General features: G+C 37.7%; 1 long non-coding RNA gene across 1 annotated transcript in view; it reads right to left on the bottom strand.

Moving 5' to 3' along the window:
• The window catches only part of LOC141275987 (uncharacterized), a 219,597-nt gene that overhangs the window by 73,074 nt on the left and 121,211 nt on the right, over positions 1–25,312 (bottom strand). Inside the window, exon 3 of the long non-coding RNA XR_012324711.1 lies at positions 9,074–9,225. This is a non-coding gene — a long non-coding RNA (uncharacterized lncRNA). The remainder of the gene's footprint in view (positions 1–9,073; positions 9,226–25,312) is intronic.

The raw sequence follows: 25,312 nt of genomic DNA, 5'->3' as shown, positions 1-25,312 counted from the left end.
GAATGTATAGATGAATAAATTAATGAATCACTAAATGAATGGATAGGTGAACAAGGGTCATCCTATATTCTGTATTGATCTAACAATAAAGGCAAATGCTTCAGTGACATTAGTGTGTTCATATCCTTGTTGCGTTATCTCCATTTATTTACTGGATAAATATTTATCGAGCACCTACTCTGTCCAACAGAATAATGATGTGCAGACCACCACACACAGCAGCATGGTCGTTGGCAACTCATGCTCTTCTGAGAGAAAATCAGGCTTCAGAACTACCTATAAATGAGTTTAAGGGTTGTGTTAAAAACAAACAAGGCTGAGTCTTCTGGTTTGCCTGGGTCTGAGATGGTTCCTGTGACTTGGGTTTTTAATACTAACTCTGGGAAAGTCCTGTCAAAAGAAAAATGCATCAAATGGAGTTAAACAATCAAAGAACCCTTGTTCAAGACTACTGCAACAGGAGAGAGAAATTGAACTCAACTCCGCTGAAACAAAGGTGAGAGGGTTTTTAAGCTGTAGGGAGAGTTAGTGGAAAAGTACTGGGGAATATTAGGGAGTCACTGACTAATAGGGTTAGGCCATTTGTGTTTGTTAATTGTTGTTTATTGAAGTTAGGCTCCTACCTCACACAGAAACAGGGAGATAGCATGATATCTTTCGTGATGATTATATATCAAATAGATGATTCCCAGATCCCCTGGAAAGACATTCCTGGGTTGTGAAACTGTCAAGGGGCTGTGAGAAGATTTACATCTCAAAGGGACAGAAAACAATTTACAACTCTAAGTTTCCTAAAGTAAATGCTCTAAGAAAAGGGAGGTCAGGGGCCAAGAATTAGGAAAAAGGCATCCTAAAGTTCAGTCAAGCTGAGGAGAATGTTAAGACCCTCATGATCAGTCTCAAGCAAACTGAGAGAGGTGATCACCTGCTGGGTGTTAGGTGTTGCACAGAACTTCACTACAACTTTTCTACAGCTGAAATTTGGAATAATCACATTTAGCAAATCCTCATGTAAATCTATGAGTTCATCAGCTTTCACAGGCTTACCAAAAAAGTGATCTTTTTCTCTTGGAAGATGCAATAATGATTTTTGTTTCCATGAAATAGTTTTTAGAAACACATATTTTTGGAGCTTTTGTTGGATTGTACGAAAATGAAAACTTCATATTCAGTGAAAAGCTTTAAACAAAACACCAAAAAAGCATTCAAAGAATGAATCTCTATTCCATGGTGCTTCTGCTGTACGAGAACCCTCAGAATATCCCATAAAAGGCTTTAATTTATTGTCACAAACTCCACTAACTCATCTTAAGCCTCATGATTATTTTAGATACTGAGTAAAATCAATGACTTGAGATTTGCTTTTTTTGAAAGCTTGAATTATAAGAATTCTGTCACATTGTCAACTCTGATCATTTAAATCCTGATGATAAGTTCATGATAATTTGTATGTGGCTTGAAACAGAAGATCTGTTGAAAGGAGTATGTTTGCTGTAGTGAAAAATAAATCTTACAGGTTTCTAAGTTAAGGTTTTATGTAATAATACACTGTATTGTTGAACTTTATTGTTCATTTCCTATATTTTTAGTTTTTAGGAAAGTTCTGAGCCCATATGGTGAAGGTGTTAAGTTCTAGAAATGCACTGAACCAAACACAGTACTAGAGACAAAAAGGAAACCCTTTTCCAATGTCTGGGGCCAATTCATTGTTGGCTTGGGCCAAAAGAGTGAAATGAGAAAGGGCCTAGATATTTTTGTAAAGAACTAAATAATAAATTATCGACGTCAAAATGAGGTCAACGACCTTCAATGTTTATCTTATTAAAAGAAAGACCATTACTTCATCTGTAGCCTAACATATTGATTTTCTTCAGACAGTAAAAGAATGAATTGGTAATTCCAGGAGGGTTTCTATTTTCCTGCTAATTCCAGGAATTCTGCTTCTCTGTGATGTGTGTGTGTGAGTGTGTGTGTGTGTGTTTGTGACAGTAACACTTCTGAGAAATTATCGAGACTAAATAAAATTAGGAAAAGGTCATAACTTACGTGTGTTATATTGGGATTTGAGAGAATATTAGAAACCTGAGTATAGATAATAAATAAAAAAATATTTGGGTAAGAATACATCTAAATTGTGAATCAACTTTGGTAAATCTTTACAAAAGGAAATGTCATGTTGCAGGTCAAGACTCAAATGAACAGCTTGTGGTTTTTGTGTGTGTGTGTGTGCGGTACGTGGGCCTCTCACTGTTGCACCCTCTCCGGTTGCGGAGCACAGGCTCCGGACGCGCAGGCTCAGCGGCCACGGCTCACGGGCCCAGCCGCTCCGTGGCATGTGGGATCTTCCCGGACCGGGGCACGAACCCGCGTCCCCTGCATCGGCAGGCGCACTCTCAACCACTGCGCCACCAGGGAAGCCCAAACAGCTTGTTTTTAAAAATTATGCATTATTTAACTCATTCAAAAAATATTTACTGACCATCTTCTAAATGACCAAGCATTAAGATAGGTATTATATGGATAGGAATGGTCTCTGAGGAAGTAATCGTTAATAAATAGACTCACACATGTATAATTACTCCAATACAATAGAAGCTTAGTTTTCAATCTTGCAACATGGGACCAAGTGGGTTTGTCAGTAGAACAGCCCTCTTCCATGCCATCTTTCTGAACTAAATGAAAAGACGCTCTGCAATCTGCAATATATGGCTTCTAGCGGGCTGAAATGGGGAAAAAACAGCGGTAGCAAGGTGAGGGAGAAGCCCAGGGACATTTAACAGGCCTGGCTTGGAAGTGAGCCAAATCTCATTTATTCACCTTGCATTGAATAGACCTGGTCACAGGATCCCAGCTAGATGCAAGAAAACCTGGGAAATTCTATCTTGTGCTTCCCATATACACTTCATAACATAAAAAAGGTAACGTGTTTTTGGTGGACCGTTAATGACATTTCTTCACAATCTACCTCTCTCACCATCAGATATGACTCTATACCCCATCCCTAAGTAGACAACTCAAAATCCAACCCACTTGCTGCATACAGTACAAAGTCCAGGATATATAGGTGCTGCACTGTCTTCTTCATCATTTCCAGAGGTGGATTCTCATAATTTAATGATCCACATACCAAAAGGCCAATTATGTGCATTTTCCAACGTCACATGCCTATTTTATAAAGTGGAGCAAGGACAGCAATAAAAGCTACCATTCAGAATGTTGAAGGATACAAGATATACAGCAGCCACTCATCTGTAACAGTCATAGCATCCAAACTGCCAATTATCATGGAAGTCTCTACCCTGGCATGAGGGAAAGTCCTTCATTGACCTAAATACTATTATCTGAAAGAAACTGTAGTTATCCTCCAAAACCACATATAAGGGGGTTTTCGGGGACTATGTCCTCCTTGAGAGCAATATAGATTTCACAACTCCCTACTTGTTACATATATAAATTAGACAGTTAAGAAGTTGCTCTAAGTCTTGACTATTCAAAGACTCCTTTAGTGAAGGCTCACATTTCTTTGGAAACACCAGCTTTCAAAAACAGTAAGCTTCTGATTTACTTGCCTTCAGTCAGCACCAGGTGCCAGTAACTACAACTTAAATTTTCTCCTACACGTAATTTTCAAGTTTGATTTATTCCCTTGCCTCCATGCCCCTATGTCTCTCTCCGTAACAGCTACCTTGAGACCATATGAAGTGACAAACTTGAGGGGAAGGGAAGAATTTTTAATTTAAACCTTTCAAAGCTGAGTTTCTCTGTTTACTGAGGACGCTGATGAACCTTTGTTACTTACGTTCTTTTTAAGTCTCGTTTCCTATGGTTTAAGTTTCAAAACTCTTCACCCTTTTCTTTCTGCTTTTTGTTTCTGCCCCTGAATCAGTAAATTCTTGACCAAGATCATTGTTCTTATGTAATATCTTCCTAAATACAGTAAATAACAAGCTACCCAAGCTAGTAACATTCTGCTCTCCAGCCTCTTCTAGGGCCACAAACATTGAAGGCAATACTTCTCCTTACTAGTAAGGTTAGACTAACTGCCATAAAAATTAGAAATTAAAATGTAAACTGTATAAATACAATAGAAGGTTACTTTTATTCATGTAAAAGTATTGGGTAGGTGAACAGGTTAACGGGATTGTGCTTGTCCACACAATTGTTCAAGAACCCTTTGTGACGGAGCTGCTGACATTGTCAACATGTTGCTTTCAAGGGCAACTGAGAGTCACTCTAATTCAAACCATACAAAAGTTCAGAGAAAATAGAGGAGCACAGGAAAGGATTTTAGTGCTGAACCTTGCCATACCACATGGCATGTCCACTCATGTTCCCTTGGCCAGAACTAGTCACGTGGCTCTACCTAGCTGCAAGGGAGATGGGATATGCACTGCTTTCCTTTGAAAACTCTGTTTTGGAAGGGGGAACACATTTTTTGGTTGGTGGATAATTAGTCAAATCTGCTACAATTTGTGATTTGATAGGTGAGAAGCAGAAGACATCTTGGGGTGGGTTGGCCTGATTCTCATTTGAAGGGACATTTCAGGCGAAACAAATTGATAGAAGACGCCTTCAAGTGGAAAGATCTTGTTCTGAGGTTGTTTTCAATATCTCAGAGTAGGCCACTATGATGAAAGGATGATGAGGAAAGTAGAAAAGATGGTGCTAGAGAGGCAGACTGGAGACAAATCAAGCAAGGAGAGTTAACAAATTTGAATTGTGTTCTAAATGCGATAATTTAGAATGTATTTTAAGTAAAAGAAGAAATTATTTAATATTTTAAAGACCATATCAGCATTAAAAAAAACCTCTGCTTGTGGTATGGAGAATGGGGGTAGGAGTAATGGTAGAAGGTAGTAATCTTGATAAGACACTAAGGGGTGTGAAGAAGAATTAGAGAAGGATCTGGTACCAGATGTATCATTAACTAGGCCCAATGGGCCATTAACTAGGCCCAATATGGATCACTTGGACAGTCATACCTCTGGGAGATGTGAGAAACTGCTATCTAAAAACACAGGATGCTTACTGACCTAAATGAAAATCCTGGAAGCAAGGATCTCATTTGGACAAAGACAATAACTTGTATGTTCTCTTATTCTTTCCACATATACACAAAGTATTTCTTCCCTTTGATTATCCTCTGTTTCTTCATGTTAAAGATCTGCTCCCTAATTATTGAAACATTTTATGATGAAAATGTATACGTATATTTTTCTTAACGGAACTTCCCTACACAGGGATTAGAGATCTCATGGAGAGTGGAGGGAAACAAATATTTTCATGTTTCTGTATGATTGGGGCATTCAGAAAAAAGAAAACTGCAAGCTGGATTGAAGGATAAGTCTTGAAAGGTAAAAGATGACTGAAAAGTGAGAGATCTCAGGGAGATTTAAAGGGTTTACCTCCTTGGTGTTTGTTTACATTTCAAAGGATGAAACCCAGAGATGTCCTTTTACTTTCTGAAGGATTTTAAACCATTAGGGAACAAAGATTTCTCTCCCTCTTTCAGGAACAGAGGAGTACTCTGTAGCCTATATAAACTCCCACATACATAGTTTTGGGCTTCCTCTCCTATAGTACAAACAGATCCTTGGCGTGTATGTTGTGATTTTGCCCCTGATTGTATTATTCTGAAGAGGGAATAATAGAACATGGAGAACTAACACAGTTATTGCTATAAGTGATAATACTCTGTCTCTGACCCAGAACCTTGGCATTGGCTTTCAGGTTCATGTAAATAAATATACATATTAAAAATGTATCAGATTAATCAAAGGCGATCCTTTCAAAGAATCTGTACCACAGACTGATGGAAAATCACTGAAGGAGAAATAAACATGGGAGAATGGCATGCATCTCTATGAATAGCATCCATGGGAATAAAGCTCAGAACAAACTGAGTCTTGTAAAAAACAATACGGACAATACAAAAGGATTCGTAGACAGTCCTTAAGCAAGCTCAGCAGCGAAGGGGAAAAGGCTGCAATATTAAGAAAAGACAGAAAGCAGTCTACTAGTAAGAAAAATAACTTTTCTTCACTAAAACAAATTATAGTAAACCAAATTCATTCACTGCTTGATTAGGGTAATAAAACAGATATAATGGAATTTATTTAGGCAAGCCATTTTGACTGCTAGTTACAATACCATTATAGAATGTTTTAAATAGGCTAGAATTAATAGAGTTATTGGACGAATGTGTGTCAGATTCTAAAACTTTGCATTGCATTAATGATTAATAGTGTCTTGTAGATTAGGAGAATGTTAGCCACTGGTCTGTCACAAGATGTAATCCTGTTTTGCATTTTAATCAGACTTGGCTAAAAGGTATATGCACTTTTTTGAACAAAAGAATTATAATTCAAAATTATCTTAGCTAGGTAAGCCAAAAAGTAGAAAATTAAATGTAACTGGTAAGTTCTCACTTGGTTTCAGAAAGCTAGCTACAAACTGGGGAACCCAGAATTAACAGAAGTTTAATTTGAACCTGTCTTTGGAATTAGCACCCAACATTTGTCATGAAATCTAGATTCTGAGCTAAATGACTGTGCCAGGAGTTTCGGTTCCAACATCATCGCTTAGTAGCCAACAAGAGTGTAACCTGAGAATAGCAGCCAGGCTGTGGCCAAACCCCAAAGCTAAGTAATGGGACCCAGTTGAGAACTAACGGCTTTTAGTTCAGAATGCAGAACACTGGGTAGGGGGTCTCATCTACATAAAGCAATATTATATTGACATTATATACTGACAAAATATTATATTAACATATAAAAAATATTATATTGACATTGGCATGTGTGTGGGGAAAACATAAAAACGAAACACAAAAATCGAATAATGTTATTAGCTAATTATATTAATTGAATATTTACAAAAATAGCATAAATGAGAAAAAATCATAGTGACAAACATTTCAAATCCATTATTTTAATTGTTTGAATTAATTTAAAAAATTAGAAGTACAGTAAGTCCCCTACATATGAACCTTCAAGTTGCGAATTTTCAAAGATGCGAATGTGTGTTCGCGTATCCAATCACTTAAGTTAGGTCATGTGTCTGGCGTACATTGTCATGTGTGTGCATCCTCTACAAAAGTAGAAATGTCCTCTTTATTTTCTGTGTTTGTTTTTTATGTATTATGTGTGTGAAATGTGTTATAAATCTATTACAGTGCAGTGCTATATAGCCGATTGTGTTAGTTGGGTACCTCGGCTAACTTTGTTAGACTTACAAACAAATTGGACTTACGAATGTGCTCTCAGAACTGAACTCGTTCTTACGTACGGGACTTACTTATTGCCTTATAGACAACCAGATTTTGCTATGGGAGAAAATTCTAGACGTTAAAACATCTAGATGTTAGTAACACAGAGGCAATTTGGGAGTAATAAGAGAAAAACATTTTCAACTCTGAAAAGAATTTCCTTATATAATAGAGTGCCAAGTCCCTGAAAATTGTTCAAGCTAAGGCTGGAAAGTCATGTAACTAGAGATGGGATTGCTCTGAGATAACCTCCAAGACCTTGTCCAAATAAAATTCATTATTCTATTAAATCAGGTAAGCCTATGTGGAGAAGAGGTCAGGAAGATAGAAATATCCAAATATTATGAAAATACCTAGCAAAATCTGCGAAGGATAATGTTAGAGTAGAATCTGGAAATCATGTCTCTGGGAAGATTTTCAGGAATGCAGGAAACAATGGATCCTAAATAAATCTTGTAAGAAAAGCACTGGAGCTTGAAAAATAAAAAGTATTTGAAAAGAAAGTAAAATTCCAACTTTAGTGCTTTCCCAGCATTACCGTAGTTTCATGGGTTGAAATTTTCAAATTATTAATATACTTAAAACACTGTATATTAATATATCACTGTGAATATCACAAAATACATGCAAATGAAACAGACTGTGCACATATGTATGTATGAATATATATATGGAATATTATATATATATTATATATGGAATATAATATATATATAATATATATATGGAATATTCCTCTGCCATGAGAAAGTAAGAAATTCTGCCATGTATGACAACATGAATGGACCTTGGGGCATTATGCTAAGTGAAATAAGCCAGGCATAGGAAGAAAAATATTGCATGGTATCACTTATATATGGTGTTTTTTAAAAACTCAAACTTATAGAAACAGAGAGTAGAAAAGTGGCCGCCAGGGGGTAGGGCGTGGGGAAATAAGGAGAGGTTGGTAAAAGGGTACAAACTTTCAGCTATAAGGTGAATAAGGTCTGAGGATCTAATGTATAATGTGGTGAGTGTAGTTGATAACACCGTATTGTACAACTGAAGTGTGCTAGGAAAGTAGACCTTAAAGGTTCTCATCAAAAAACCAGAAAGAGGGCTTCCCTGGTGGCGCAGTGGTTGAGAGTCCGCCTGCCGATGTAGGGGACACGGGTTCGTTCCCCAGTCCGGGAGGATCCCACGTACCGCGGAGCGGCTGGGCCCGTGAGCCATGGCCGCTGAGCCTGTGCGTCCGGAGCCTGTGCTCCGCAACGGGAGAGGCCACAGCAATGAGAGGCCCGCGTACCGCAAAAAAAAAAAAAAAAAAAAGATGGAAGGAATCCTTTTACAATGTATACATATATCAAATTACCACACTTTAAATATCTTAATATTTAAATACCTTACAATTTTATCAATTTTATATGTCAATTATCCCTCAATAAAGCTGAAGTTAAAAAGGAGGCAACAAAAAAAAGGAAAACGGTGGGCTAGATACCTGGGTATAGCGATCTATCAGCAAATGGGTGGTTACTGAAGCCATAGGAGTGGGCAAGATTGTCTAGAACAATATAAAGACTGAGAAGAGAAGACCTGGAGCAGATCCCTGCCTCACTCCAACAATTTAAGACACAGGCAGAGGAAATATTGCCTGGAAAAGAGGTCAAGAATAAATGACAAGATATTGTCAGAGAATATGAGGATAGAGGTGTTTGTGGTTGAAAATTTTAAGTGATTTGCTTAAAGGTCCTGTATTAGTTTTCTAGGGCTACCATAACAAAATGCCACAGGCTACGTGGCTTCAACAATAGAAGTGTATTTTCTCACAGTTCTGGAGGCTGGTTGTTCAAGTTCAAGGTGTGGCAGGTTGTTTTCTCCTGATATCTCCCTCTCCTTTTCTCACAGTTGGCTGCCTTGTCGCTGTATCTTCACAAGGTCTTTCTTTTATGCATGATCAATCCTGGTGTCTCTGCTTCTTCCTATCAGGACACAAGTCATATTACGTTAGAGCCCCATCTTTATGACTTTTTTTAACCTTAATTAACTCTTTAAAGACCCCACCTCCAAACACAGTTACATTGGGGGTTAGGGCTTCAACATATGAATTTGTGAGGGGCCCAGTCTAGTATACCACAGGTCCACAGGTGGGAAATAATGACCTTGGGGTTCACCTGACTATTCACCCCATCCTGTTATTCTTTCTGTTATAGCACACTATTTCCCTGTGTGATATCTGAATTGGAATTTATTACTAACTCCATCTAGAAAACTGTAAGCTCTCTGTGTAACTTGTTCTATTTATGCTTATACCTAAGAGTAATTACCATAGCATCCAATAAATTGATGTATTAAAGGATATATATGAAGAAAAATCTCTGTCCATCCATTCAACGTAAGTTAGCCTTTCAATTAGTTATGAATGGCCCTTGCTAATTATCTTCACTGCAGTGCACACCTTTTATAAACTGTAAATGGATATAACCTAGGGGTCTCTTAGGAGGAATAAAGTCAAAGTGTTTAAGAGGAGAAAAGTCAAATACTAAAAACACAGCTGGCAAAAAAAGAGGAGAGAAGATATATCTGCAGATATCATCTCTACTTTATCCATTCTCCTCTCCTTTATTCAGTTTCTCAGTCCCTCTATTTCACAGAAAAGCAATGCTGGAGATTATAGGAGAAAGGGTAAGCTAACCTATAAAGGACTGATGGCAGGAAAGGGAGGAGTGGTCCCACTGTGACATGCTACAGACTGTAAACAGAAAGCATCTACAATTGACACCTTGGGGCACAGAGACGGATAGCAAAACTAAAGTAGTAAAGATGTCTTTCAGTTTCCTTAGTGCAAATTTCCTTTTTGGTTAGCTCTCTCATTTCTTACGTCCTCCATTCCCTTTCAACAATCACTTTGATCAAAAATGGGAAGAAAGGAGCTGAATTCCTTGATGGAGGAAAGAGGTTAGGCGAAGATTTCTAATGCAGATGGAGATGGAGGCCAAGGATATCAAGGATGCAGTCAGTGTTTCAGATAATAATAGAAAGCCACGTGTAAAGAGCAGCCAGGAAATGACTTGATGGGTTACAGTGTTAAACAGTCATTTTCTTATTAAGAAACATGGTCTTTACTAGCCACCAGAAAAGCTCCTCGCAATTTTTGCCTGCTGGAATGTAAGATACACATTTCATTTGTCTCTGTTCCTGAAATCCGTGGCTTGAAACTTGGAGAGCAGAAAGGTCATTAGATTTAGCTGGCCTAAAATAATACTCCATGAACCAATTTCGATTGTCAAGTAGAAGGATTGGCTTGGGATCTAAAAACCTGTAATTCTTTGGAAAGAGTTAATTGACATCTTTTAAAATGTTAAATTTATTTGCACCGTTTAGGAAAATGTGTCGTCTCCATGAGCTCAGAATTGTGTTTTAAGAGAAAGATTTTATTTTAAGCCTGACGTTGAATGTTAAAAGACGTTTTGTATTATTTGATAATTTTGATAGATTTATCAGACATTATCCCTCATCCATTACTTCTGTCAAGGCATGAGATTTTAATATTTGATTCACCAAGCAAAATTTTCACAAAAGGAATTGTTGAAACTTTAAAATTTACGAACCCCAATGCTGAGACATTCCTACCTTCTTCCTTATTTCCAGCATTTTCCTGGATATGTACGGCTATAACGCCTCCATTTTACCTGTCAACTGATGAGATCAGAATTTGTTTCAAAATTCTAAATTAAGAGAACTGTTGGAAGGAAGGAAAATATTATTTTATCTATGGATCGTTAATGATGTTCAGGACAGTTCTTTTTCATACATGATCTCTTATATGTATTTGTAATATGTGTCTCTGAGGTGTGTACAAGGGATGGCCCTGGCGAGGAGCTCTGTGTTTATTTAAAGGATGCTCAGTTGATCTTAGGTCTTCCAGACTCCCCACATTTCAAATGCAGTGGCCATGCTTTCTACTTAATAAAAAGTATTTTCAATAATTTGTAGATAATCCATGGAGTCTTGATGTAAATATTTCTGTCAGACAGACTTGGGGCAAGGAAGACAGGGAATTTTTGACTTCTTAGAGCACTTGGCTGAAGGTCATGATTTGTTTAAATGCTGTGGATCTTGCCTATTGTAGGACAATTCACCGCAGCAGGGAGTTTGATATTTCTCAGGGCAGGATGTACTCATAGATGTACATATGAATTCTGAGCATAACCAGAAAATCATATGTATTATGTAATATATATGTATTTGTTGTTATTGTTTTGTTTGCTTGCTTTTTTAAAATTTCTATTTATTTATTTATTTTTTTACATCTTTATTGGAGTATAATTGCTTTACAATGGTGTATTAGTTTCTGCTTCATAACAAAGTGTATTAGTTTCTGCTTCATAACAAAGTGAATCAGTTGTACATATACATACGTTTGCTTGTTTTTAAGATATTTGTTTTACTCCTCTGCTCAGGGAAAGACCTAAAGACATCTGTTCTCAAGCTTGACTGGCTGTTAGGATTACCTGGAGAGTCCTTAGAAATTCTGATGCCTGAGATCCACTCCCAGAGATTCTGATAAAATTGGATTAAAATAATGGTATTTTTAAGCTCCCCAGGTATTTCTAACGTGCACCTGAGGTTGAGAGCCATTGCCTTTGGCCACGGTGCAGAGTCAGACTCTTAGGGCCCATGGCAATGCCTATTTCTTGAATTTTGATTTTAGACTCAGAGTTGCCTGAGTTTAAGTCCATGCTCAGCTGCCTACTATCTAGGAAGGGCCTTATTAGTTTGTAAGGCTCAGATTACTTTATGTTAAATATGGAAAATAATAGTAGCTACCTCATGGGACTGTTGGAAAGATTAAATGAGATGCTGCAATTTAAAATTGTTAACTAAGGGCTTGGCATAGAGTAAGACCTGAATATATACTAGCATTACTCCTGCTACTACTGCCGCTGTTATACTTTTCTGAACACTAACCACAGTATTCAGACATTTCCAGTGGAGAGACGGCCATGGGGGGTGGATTTTTGCAGACTCCTTCTCACAGAGGAAAGGCCAGGCTTCCACCCAAATCCTCAACCTGTCCTCTCCTCTTGCTAGCACATTTGATGAAAACCTCTTTCACACAGAACACAAATATTTTTGAATTGTTCTCTTAGGTTAATGTTGCTTAGTAAAATGTAAGCCAGGTAAAAATGCAGCCATGGTTCTTTACTTTGCACTATGTATTTTCAGTATGTTTGTCTATATTAGACTGAAATCTTGAAGTCAGGGTCCAAGTCCAATTCTTCTTCATGTTTACATAATATCTAGCCCAATTTTTTACACCAGGTATTCACTCAAGACAAATAAGTGGTTAAATGAATCAACAAGTTATCAACCTAACAACCCAGGCAGATCACACCTTGCTTCACTGACTTTTAGTCTCCGGAAAAGCATCACAGAATGAAAAGTTTTCGTAGCTACTATCATGCTATCTTGTGATTCTTCATTCCTTGTCAGCTGAAAGCTTGGTGATAGTATGAGCTCTGTCTGTTACTCTCTTCCCTAGGAGAATTTCTCTTACTCAGTAAATACTTGTAACAGGATTGCATGAATTTACGAATAAATACTTGAGGTATAAGCCCTTCCTCCTCTGCGTGGACAGTTTTCACACTCCAGACAATTCCTTTCTGCATTGCATAAATCAGTGTATCTGTACATGGTGTCACTGTTTCAGAAGTATGTGTGTGCATATGTTTGTATGTGTGTATGCTTTCTTTCCTAAATTAGATTATATCTTCCTCAAGGGAGGGGGCTTAAGTCTGACCCCCTTCACATCCTCCGGGCTACTTAGCCAAGGTCTGGACATGTGCTGAATGATGATTAATAAAAATGTTTATTGATTGCTCTCTTCCCAAGCAGCAAAGGCAAGAAAGTTGTTATTGTTATCTTTTCCATTTTCCACTTCAGTTTTGTTTTATAGGGAAGCGTAAGAAGTCCCCTTCCATGGGGAAATCTTGTAGCAAATTAAATCCTCATTTCTGTGGGCCCATGTGTGTGATGAGAGTTGCCTGGAGGAGAAGGAAAACCCAGCCTGCCTCCAGGCTCTGTCCCGCTCTATGGCTCAGAGACCTCAGCAAGGAAGTAAACAGGGTCTAAATGAATTCTGCAGATGATACTAAAATGGGAAATGTTGGAATAATAACATGGGCCCTAGCAAGGAAAATAAAATAAGGTTCATCTTGGAAAAAAGAACTAACACATCGAGGGGAGAAATAATTCGAAACACAGATTCAGCAGGAGGGACAAACTTGGAAAGGAACGCATATGGCAGGCTCTCCTTACACGGTCCAAAGTCAGGGTTGACATTTCAGTGCACTCACCCACCTTCCTCCCCTTCATCACCGAAAGGGTGACACTTTTCTGTGCTTCCAATAAAATTTGGGGCTGAAATTTTCATATCCCAAGTTGAACCCTTTTGACGTAGGCAGGCAAATGTAACTAGAAAATTTCAGACATAAGTAATGAAATGGACAAAGGAAAAATTCAAGTATTTATTCGTAATGATAGTTTCTCAGAGCAGAACAAGAAGAGATCATCAGAACAGAAACCATGGGGCAAAACACACTCTACAAAGTAAAATATTTATATTCATATCCCATCACAACTTCCACCACATTTATTTAATGGCCACAGCATAGGGGCTCTTGCTTTAGAAAGTGATGAATTGAGGATGCTGTTCAGTGGTTCAGATGGGTTACCATTTTGATTTCTCCCTCAGTCTCCACAGTGTTATCTTATTTGTAGCATCATTACTGGCCCTGTTATGGCCTTCTGCTCTCAACTGTCAGCTATACCACTTTTACTTCTACCAAGGCACAGTGAGAGAACTGATATTTCTATAGTGCTGGGGTATATTGGTCTTACTGATATTTAAAACATTCTGTAGTATAAAGTGGCTTTAGTGCAATCTCACATATAATCCTCAAAAAATGGATTACAGCTTCAAACCGTCTGTTTGACCCCTACCATTTTTTATCATTTCAGCTCTCTCTACTTTACTAGATCTCTCTACATTAGATTCCATCCACACTAACAGTTAAAAGGAGCAGAAGAATCTCACCCAAACAGATTTGGAATCTTGCACAAATTCAGATTAGCATGAAAACCAGATAAAAAAAGAGACAGACTAAACATATTGATTTTCATCGTTAGCCTGTTGCCTGATGTTCATTTGCTCCACCCTGATTTCTTTTAGGCCAAGAGTATGAGACTGCAATTATTTTTAAGGTTTCTAAGAAAAAATTGTTTACCATCATTATTTTAATAAGCAAGAACCCTGGTGTTTTCTAGGAGTGAGTAAATTTCAGACAGAATGAAAACAATATATATTTTCATTCTCTTAAATAATATTTAGACTGGAACTCATCTGCCAATTAAAAAACTATCTGGACTTGTACTTCTCACCAAGATAAGGTAAAAGAGACTAAATTTACCCTATTGCCTGAAACAACCAAAAATAGACAGTCAAAATATGTGAGAAAAAGTTTACAAGACACTACACATCAGACAATGAAGAACACTGGTCTCTGAGAGATGGGGGAAAAATGAGACCTAAAATTGCCCCCAAGCTATTAATTTGGGAGACTTTTCAGGTCACAATGCAGAGAGAAAGAACCCATACAGAGACTGGTAAACTACTTAAGATGAAAAGACAGCTGAAATTCTGGGGAGAATCTGAAATACACAGGAAACTGTATCATAGATGAAAGAGAGTCAGGAAGACAGATTTCTAGTTTTGGAGAGGGTCTATCTTGAGTATCCAATTGAGTACCGATCAGCAAATTAGTGTGAGAAAACTACCCTAACCAGGGGAGACTACTACCTAAAAAGATAGACCTAAAAGCATTGCTCAGCACCTATATAGATGCAGGAATTTTATCAGTTCCCACTAAGCATATTGGGAAACCTTATATCCATAGCTCATTAGGTAGAGTACACAAACTGGTCGTGTCTTAATAGTGGGAAATAATTAGCCATAGGCTGATAACTGCTCTAGCTCCACCTAACCAATCTTAAAAGCAAAACAAAAAAATCATTTCTTCATGTAATTTAACTTCATTCTAGAGCAAAGCTCAACATTTGTGGCAATGTGAAAATATTCAGCACCCAACAGAGTAATATTTACAATGTTTAGCATTCCATAAAAAAAAAAAAATTACCAGGTAACAACAAACCAGTAAAATATGACTCATCATGAGGGATGATTAATCAAAAGCAACCCAGAACGGACACAGATGTTAAATAGCAGATGAGAATATTAAGCAGGTATTATAAATGTACTGCATATATTCAAGAAGTTAGAGACATGGAAGATTTAAAAAACTTTAAACTTCCTGAGATGAAAACTACAATGTATAAGATAAAAAAAAAATACACTGGCTGGGATTAATGGCAGATTAGACAGTAGATATTGTGCCAGAAAAGATAAGTGTACTTTGATATCATAAGTAATAGAACTATCTAAGATGAAACACAGAGAGATGAAGAAAGCATCAGTGAACTGTGGGAAAAATTCAAATGGATTAATATGTATGTAATTTGCATTCTGGAAGGAGAGAGAGGAAGGAGGGAAGTAAAATAAAATTGAAAACTAATGGACACAGGTTGTTTTTTTTTTAATTAAAAAAAATCTGTAAGTATGAAAATCCAAGAAGCTCAGTAAACCCCAAGCACAAGAAATATGCAGAAAACTGTACCAAAGCACATCATGGTTAAATTACTTAAAACCAGTGAGAAGTAGAAAATCTTAAATTCGGTGAGGGAATATTATGTACAAAAGAATAAAGATAAGGATGAAACCATATGTCCTGTTGTAAACAACAGAAATGAGAAGTCAGTGAGACACCATTTTAAAAATACTGAACAACAAAACCTCCACTCAGAACCAGAGGGAAATCAGTGAAAAATTTTATAAAAAGAATAATAGAGAAACTACATAAAACCTATATTTAGTTCTTTGAGAAAATCAATGAAACTAAGAAACCTCTAGCCTAAGATCTCAGGAAAAAAGAAGATACAAATTAACAATACCAGGAATGAGAAAGGTGACATCAGTATAGTTTCCACAGATATTAAAGGATAGTAAGAAACTATAAACAACTTTATGTCAATAACTACAACAAATTAAATGAAATGGACAAATTCCTTGAAGGACACAAGCTACTTTATTCAGCTCACTTAAGCTAACTCAAGAAGAAAGAGATAACCTGAAGAAATAGATAATCTATTAGAAAAACTGGAAATTAAAAAAAACTTTACACAAAGAAATTGCAGGAGTACGCGGCTTCACTGGTACATTCTACAAAACAGTTAAGAAAAATCTAATATCAATTCTACAAAAACTCCTCCAGAAAACTGAAGAGAAGGTAATAATTTTTAACTGATTTTATGAGGCCAGAATTACCCTGGCCAGAAAACTACAGAGAAATGTTCCTCATAAATATAGATGCAAAATTTCTAAACACAATTTTAGCAGATCAAATACAACAATATACAAAAAGCATGACCAGGTGGGATTTATCCTAGGAACACAAAGTTGATTTAAGATTTGGAAAATCAATCAACGTAACTTACCATATTAACAAACTAAAACAAGCAAACCAACGCCGCCACAAAAATTCAGGATATAATCATTGAACAAGTGCAAAAAAACTATTTGACAAAATCTAAACTCTATTTCAGATACAAACTCGCAGCAAAGTGGAAATAGATAAGAACTTTTTAATCTAACAAAGAACACCTATGAGGAAGCTTTACAGCTAACATTATACTTAATGGTGAAAGACTGAATATTTTCTAAGTTTACAAATAAGGCAGGATGCTCACTCTCTCTCCTATTTAATGTTGTACTGAAGGGTCTGAAAAGTAAAATAAAGTAAGATAAATAAATAAAATGTATCCATATTGGAAAGGAAGAAGTACAACTGTCCCTATCCCTAGATGACATGAATACCTATTTAGAATACCCAAAGCAATCTATACAATTGACTTAGAACTAAGAAGTGAGTTTATCAAGTTTTATCAACTGAACACAAGATCAATCAATAAAAAATCAATTGTATTTTTTTATACTAGCAGCAAACAATAATAAATTGAAATTAATAACTAATAACATTTACAATAGCATCAAAAATATGAAAGTAGAAACAAAAGAGACTTCAGGCTGAATGCTGTTAAATCAGTTATTAGAAAAATTATTTAGATGGTAGTATGGTTTGGAAGGTTTAATAATGATAGATATTGAGACCTGAAGGACTTTTGCAAGAATGGTAACCAAAATTGTCCTGCCACTGCTGCTTAGAAAATAGCTTCATATCTACTGCATTACTGCGTGAATTATATTGTAATTGTGTAATTTTATTTTGTTATTTAGCTAGTGCATTACATGCCAAAACTGTTTTTAGAGTTTAGTAAGTTTAAATTCTTTGAGGAAATTTCTTCATCTCTTCATGAATATAAATGCCTCTTGATGTTATTTTTGTTAGAATTAAGTATTATGGGTGGGGCACCCTCAAGATGGCAGAGGAGTAAGACGTGGAGATCACCTTCCTCCCAATAAATACATCAAAACTACATGTACACATGGAACAACTCCTACAGAACACCTACTGAACGCAGGCAGAAGACCTCAGACTTCCCAAAAGGCAAGAATATCCCCACGTACCTGGGTAGGGCAAAAGAAAAACGAAAAAACAAGAGACAAAAGAATAGGGACGGGACCAGCACCTCTGTTAGGGAGCTGTGAAGGAGGAAAAGTTTCCACACACTAGGAAGCCCCTTCACTGGCAGAGACAGGGAGTAGGCAGGGTGGAAGCTTCGGAGCCGCAGAGGAGAGCACAGCAATAGGGGTGCGGAGGGCAAAGCGGGAAGATTCCCGCATAGAGGATCGGTGCCGACCTGCACTCACCAGCCCTAGAGGATTGTCTGCTCACCCGCTGGCGCGGGCGGGGCTGGGAGCTGAGGCTCGGGCTTCGGAGGTCAGATCACAGGGAGAGGACTGGGGTTGGCGGCGTGAACATAGCCCGAAGGGGGCTAGTGCACCACAGCCAGCTGGGAGGGAGTCTGGGAAAAAGTCTGGACCTGCCTAAGAGACAAGAGACCATTGTTTCAGGGTGCACGAGGAGAGGGGATTCCTTCCCTGTCTGCCCACAGAAGGCAGAGCAGCACCTAAACGAGGTCCAGAGACGGGTGTGAGGGGCAGCTATCAGCTTGGACCCCAGAGACAGGCATGAAATGCTCAGACTGCTGCTGCAGCCACCAAGGAGCCTGTGTGCAAGCACAAGTCACTATCCACACCCTCCCGGGAGCCTGTGCAACATGCCACTGCCAGGGTCCTGTGATCCAGGAACAAGTTCCCAGGAGAACACACAGCATGCCTCAGGCTGTTGCAATGTCACGCCAGCCTCTGCCACTACAGGCTCGCCCCACATTCCAATTATAACTACCGTACCCCTCTCTCCCCAGGCATGAGTGAGCCAGAGCCCCTGAATCAGCCGCTCCTTTAACCTCGTCCTGTCTGGGCAGGAACAGATGCCTGAGGGTGACCTACACGCGGAGGTGGGGCCAAATCCAAGGCTGAACCCCGGAAGCTGTTCGAACAAAGAAGAGAAAGGGGAATCTCTCCCAGCAGCCTCAGGAGCAGCAGATTAAATCCCCAAAATCAACTTGACGTACCCTGCATCTGTGGAATACCTGAATACACAACAAATGTTCCCAAAATTGAGGTGGCAGAATTTGGGAGCAACTGCAGACTTGGGCTCTGCTGTCTGTGACTGATTTGTTTCTGGTTTTTATGTTTATCTTAGTATAGTTTTAGCACTTGTTATCATTGGTAGATTTGTTCATTGGTTTGGTTGCTGTCTTCGTTTTTTATTATTATTTTTATTTCTTTATTTTAATAACTTTTTTTTCTTTCTTTTTTTCTCCCTTTTCTTCTGAGTCATGTGGCTGACAGGGTGTTGGGGCTCTGGCCTGGTGTCAGGCCTGAGCCTCTGAGGTGGGAGAGCCAAGTTCAGGACACTGGACCAGCAGAGACCTTCCGGCCCCAGGTAATATCAGTCAGCAAGAGCTCTCGCAGAGATCTCCATCTCAGCACTAAGACCCAGCTCCACCCAATGGCCAGCAAGCTCCAGTGCTGAACACCCCATGCCAATCAACTATCAAGACAGGAACACAAACCCACCCATTAGAAGAGAGGCTGCCTAAAATCACACTAAGTTCACAGACACCCCAAAACACACCACTGGATGTGGACCTGCCCACCAGAAAGACAAGACCCAGCCCCACCCACCAGAACACAGGCACCAGTCCCCTACACCAAGAGGCATACACAGCCCACTAAACCAACCTCGCGCTTTGGGGGCAGACACCAAAACCAAAGAAACTACGAAACTGCCACCTGCAAAAAGGAGACCCTCAAAACAGTAAGTTAAACAAAATGAGAAGACAGAGAAAGATGCATCAGATGAAAACGCAAGGTAAAAACCCACCAGACCAAACAAATGAAGAGGGAATAGGCAGTCTGCCTGAAAAATAATTCAGAATAATGATAGTAAAGATGATCCAAAATCTTGGAAATAGAATGGAGAAAATACAAGAAATGTGTAACAAGGAATTAGAAGAACTAAAGAGCAAACAATGATGAACAACACAATAAATGAAATTAAAAATTCTGTAGAAGGAATAAATAGCAGAATAACTGAGGCAGAAGAATGGTAAGTGACCTGGAAGACAAAATAGTGGAAATAACTACTGCAGCGCAGAATAAAGAAAAAAGAATGAAAAGAATTGAGGACAGTCTTAGAGACCTCTGGGAAAACATTAAACGCACCAACACTCAAATTATAGGGGTCCCAGAAGAAGAAACGAAAAAGAAAGGGTCTGAAAAATATTTGAAGAGGTAATAGTTGAAAATTTCCCTAACAAGGGAAAGGAAATAATCAAGTCCAGGAAGGGCAGAAGAGTCCCATACAGGATAAATCCAAGGAGAAACATGCCAAGACACATATTAATCAAACTATCAAAAATTAAATACAAAGAAAGAATACTAAAAGCAGCAAAGGAAAAGCAACAAGTACAAGGGAATCCCCATAAGGTTAAGAGCTGATTGTTCAGCAGAAACTCTACAAGCCAGAATAGAGTGGCAGGACATATTTAAAGTGACGAACAAGAAAAACCTACAACCAAGATTACTCTACCCAGCAAGGATCTCATTCAGATTTGACAGAGAAATTGAAACCTTTACACACAAGCAAAAGCTAAGAGAATTCAGCACCACCAAACAAGTTTTACTACAAATACCAAAGGAACTTCTCTAGGCAGGAAACAAGAGAAGAAAAAGACCTAAAAAAAAAAAAAAAAAAACCCAAACACTTAAGAAAATGGTAATAGGAACATGCATATCAATAATTACCTTAAATGTGAATGGATTAAATGCTCCAACCAAAGGACACAGACTGGCTGAATGCATACAAAAAGAAGACCCGTATATATGCTGTCTGCAAGAGACCCACTTCAGACCTAGGGACACATACAGACTAAAAGTGAGGGGATGGAAAAAGATATTCCATGCAAATGAAAATCAAAAGAAAGCTGGAATAGCAATTCTCATATCAGACAAAATAGACTTTAAAATAAAGACTATTACAAGAGACAAAGAAGGACACTACATAATGATCAAGGGATTAATCCACAAAGAAGATATAAAAAATTGTAAATATTTATGCATTGAACATAGCAGCACCTCAATACATAAGTCATATGCTAACAGCTCTAAAAGAAGAAATCAACAGTAACACAATAATAGTAGGGGACTTTGGACTTCCCTGCTGGTGCAGTGATTGAGAATCTGCCTGCCAATGCAGGGGACATGGGTTCGAGCCCTGGTCCGGCAAGATCCCATATGCCATGGAGCAACTAAGCCTGTGTGCCACAACTACTGAGCCTGCTCTCTACAGCCTGTGAGCCACAACTACTGAGCCTGCGTGTCACAACTACTGAAGCCCATGTGCCTAGAGGCCATGCTCTACAACAAAGAAAAGGCCCCACAATGAGAAGCCCGAACACCGCAACGAAGAGTAGCCCCTACTCGCTACAACTAGAGAAAGCCTATGTACAGCAACAAAGACACAACACAGGGCAAAAATTAATTAATTAACTAAAAAAAATAATAGCGGGGACTTTAACACCCCACTTTCACAAATGCACAGATCATCCAAAATGAAAATAAATACTGAAATACAAGCTTTAAATGATACATTAAACAGGAAGGACTTAATTGATATTTATAGGACATTTCATTCAAAAACAACAGAATACACTTTTCAATTGCTCATGGAACATTCTCCTGGATAGATCATATCTTGAGTAACAAATCAAGCCTTGGTAAAGTTAGGGGATATTGAAAGCATATCAAGTATCTTTTCCAAACACAATGCTATGAAACTAGATATCAATTACAGGAAAAAAATCTGTAAAAAATACAAACATAAGGAGGCTAAATAATACACTATTAAATAACCAAGAGATTATTGAAGAAATCAAAGAGGAAATCAAAAAATACCTAGAAAAAAATGACAATGAAAACACAATGAACCAAAACCTATGGGATGCAGAAAAAGCAGTTCTAAGAGGGAAGTTTATAGCAGTACAATCCTACCTCAAGAAACAAGAAACATCTCAAGTAAACAACTTAACCTTACACCTAAAGCAATTAGAGAAAGAAAAACAAAAAAACCCAAAGTTAGAAGAAGGAAAGAAATCATAAAGAAATGAATGAAAAAGAAATGAAGGAAACAACAAATATCAATAAAACTGAAAGCTGGTTCTTTGAGAAGATAAAAAAAATTTTAACCATTAGCCAGACTCATCAAGAAAAAAAGGGAGAAGACTCAAATTAAGAGAATTAGAAATGAAAAAGGAGAAGGAAAAATGGACACTGCAGAAATACAAAGGATCATGAGGGATTACTACAAGCAACTCTATGCCAAGAGAATGGACAACCTGGAAGAAGTGGACAAATTCTTAGAAAAGCACAACCTTCCAAGACTGAACCAGGAAGAAATAGAAAATATAAACAGACCAATCACAAGTACTGAAATTGAAACTGTGGTTAAAAATCTTCCAACAAAAAAAGCCCAGGACCAGATGGCTGCACAGATGAATTCTATCAAACATTTAGAGAACAGCTAAGCCTATCCTTCTCAAACTCTTCCAAAATATAGCAGAGGAAGGAGCACTCCCAAACTCATTTGATGAGATCACCATCACGCTGATACCAAAACCAGACAAAGATGTCACACACAAAAAAACTACAGGCCAATATCACTGATGGACATAGATGCAAAAATCCTCAACAAAATACTAGCAAACAGAATCGAACGGCACGCTAAAAAGAACGTACAACATGATCAAGTGGGGTTTATCCCAGGAACGCAAGGATTCTTCAATATATGCAAATCAATCAATGTGATACACCATAGTAAAAAATAGAAGGATAAAAACCATATGATAATCTCAATAGATGCAGAAAAATCTTTCAACAAAATTCAACACCTATTTATGATAAAAACTCTCCAGAAAGTAGACATAGAGGGAACTTACCTCAACATAATAAAGGCCATATATGACAAACCCACAGCCAACAACATTCTCAATGATGGTGAAAAACTGAAAATTTTTCCTCTAAGATCAGGAATAAGACAAGGTTGCCCAAGCTCACTGCTATCATTCAGCATAGTTTTGGAAGTTTTAGCCACAGCAATCAGAGAAGAAAAAGAAATAAAAGAAATCCAAATCAGAAACGAGGAAGTAAAAATGTCACTGTTTGCCGTTGACATGATATGATACATAGAGAATCCTAAAGATGCTACCAGAAAACTACTAGAGCTAAGCAATGAATTTGGTAAAGTAGCAGGATACAAAACTAATGCACAAAAATCTCTCACATTCCTATACACTAATGATGAAAAATCTGAAAGAGAAATTAAGGAAACACTCCCATTTACCACTGCAACAAAAAGACTAAAATACCAAGGAATAAACCTACCTAAGGAGACAAAAGACGTGTATGCAGAAAACTATCAGACACTGTTGAAAGAAATTAAAGATTATACAAACAGATGGAGAGATATACCACGTTCTTGGATTGGAAGAATCAAATTTGTGAAAATGACTCTACTAGCCAAAGCAATCTACAGATTCAATGCAATCCCTATCAAACTACCAATGGCATTTTTCACAGAACTAGAACAAAAAATTGCACAATTTGTATGGAAACACAGAAGACTGCACATAGCCAAAGTAATCTTGAGAAAGAAAAACGGAGCTGGAGGAATCAGGCTCCCTGACTTCAGACTATACTACAAAGCTACAGTAATCAAGATAGTATGGTACTGGCACAAAAACAGAAATATAGATCAATGGAACAGGATAGAAAGCCCAGAGATAAACACACACACATATGGTCACCTTATCTTTGATAAAGGAGGCAAGAATATGCAGTGGAGAAAAGACAGCCTCTTCAACAAGTGGTGCTAGGAAAACTGGACAGCTCCATGTAAAAGAATGAAATTAGACAACTCCCTAACACAATACACAAAAATAAACTCAAAATGGATTAAAGACCGAAACGTAAGGCCAGACACTATAAAACTCTTAGAGGAAAACATAAGGCAGTACACTCTATGACATAAATCACAGCAAGATCCTTTTTGACGCACCTCCTAGAGAAATGGAAATAAAAATAAACAAATGGGACCTAATGAAACTTAAAAGCTTTTGCATAGCAAAGGAAACCATAAACAAGATGAAAAGACAACCCTCAGAATGGGAGAAAATATTTGCAAATGAAGCAACTGACAAAGGTTAATCTCCAAAATATACAAGCAGCTCATGCAGCTCAATATCAAAAATACAACCAAGCCAATCCAAAAATGGGCAGAAGACCTAAATAGACATTTCTCTAAAGAAGATATACAGATTGCCACCAAATACATGAAAGGATGCTCAACATCACTAATCATTAGAGAAAAGCAAGTCAAAACTACAATGAGGTATCACCTCACACTGGTCAGAATGGCTATCATCAAAAATTCTACAAACAATAAATGCTGGAGGGGTTGTGGAGAAAATGGAACCTTCTTGCACTGTTGGTGGGAATGTAAATTGATACAGCCACTATGGAGAAAAGTATGGAGGTTCCTTAAAAAACTAAAAATAGAATTACCATATGACTCAGCAATCTCACTACTGGGCATATACCCTGAGAAAACCATAATTCAAAAAGAGTCATGTACCACAATGTTCATTGCAGCACTATTTACAATAGCCAGGACATGGAAGCAACCTAAGTGTCCATTCATAGATGAATGGATAAGGAAGATGTGGCACATATATACAATGGAATATTACTCAGCCATAAAAAGAAAAGAAATTGAGTTATTTGTAATGAAGCGGATAGACCTAGAGTCTGTCACAGAGTGAAGTAAGTCAGAAAGAGAAAAACAAATACCATATGCTAACACATGTATATGGAATCTAAAAAAAAAATGGTTCTCATGAACCTAGGGGCAGGACAGGAATAAAGACGCAGACGTAGATAATGGACTTGAGGACACGGGGAGGGGGAAGGGTAAGCTAGGACGAAGTGAGAGAGTAGCACGGACATATATACACTACCAAATGTAAAATAGATAGCTAGTGGGAAGCAGCCACATAGCACAGGGAGATCAGCTCGGTGCTTTGCGATCACCTAGAGGGGTGGGATAGGGATGGTGGGAGGGAGATGCAAGGGGGAGGGGATATGGGGATATATGTATACATATAACTGATTCTCCTTGTTTTACAGCAGAAACTAACACAACATTGTAAATCAATTATACTCCAATAAAGGTGTTAAAAAAATAATAAAATAAAATAAGTTAAAAAAAAGAATTAAGTATTATGTAAAACCCTTACTGTAGCACCTATTTCCTAAGAAATGTTCAAAAAATTTCAGTGGAATCTGGTTATTTTTAAAATTTATGCTAATGC

Source organism: Tursiops truncatus, chromosome 12, assembly GCF_011762595.2.
Source record: "Tursiops truncatus isolate mTurTru1 chromosome 12, mTurTru1.mat.Y, whole genome shotgun sequence".
Lineage (NCBI taxonomy): Eukaryota > Metazoa > Chordata > Mammalia > Artiodactyla > Delphinidae > Tursiops > Tursiops truncatus.
The sequence above is the reverse complement of the archived record's forward strand: the minus strand, read 5'-3'. Positions and strand labels throughout refer to the sequence as shown.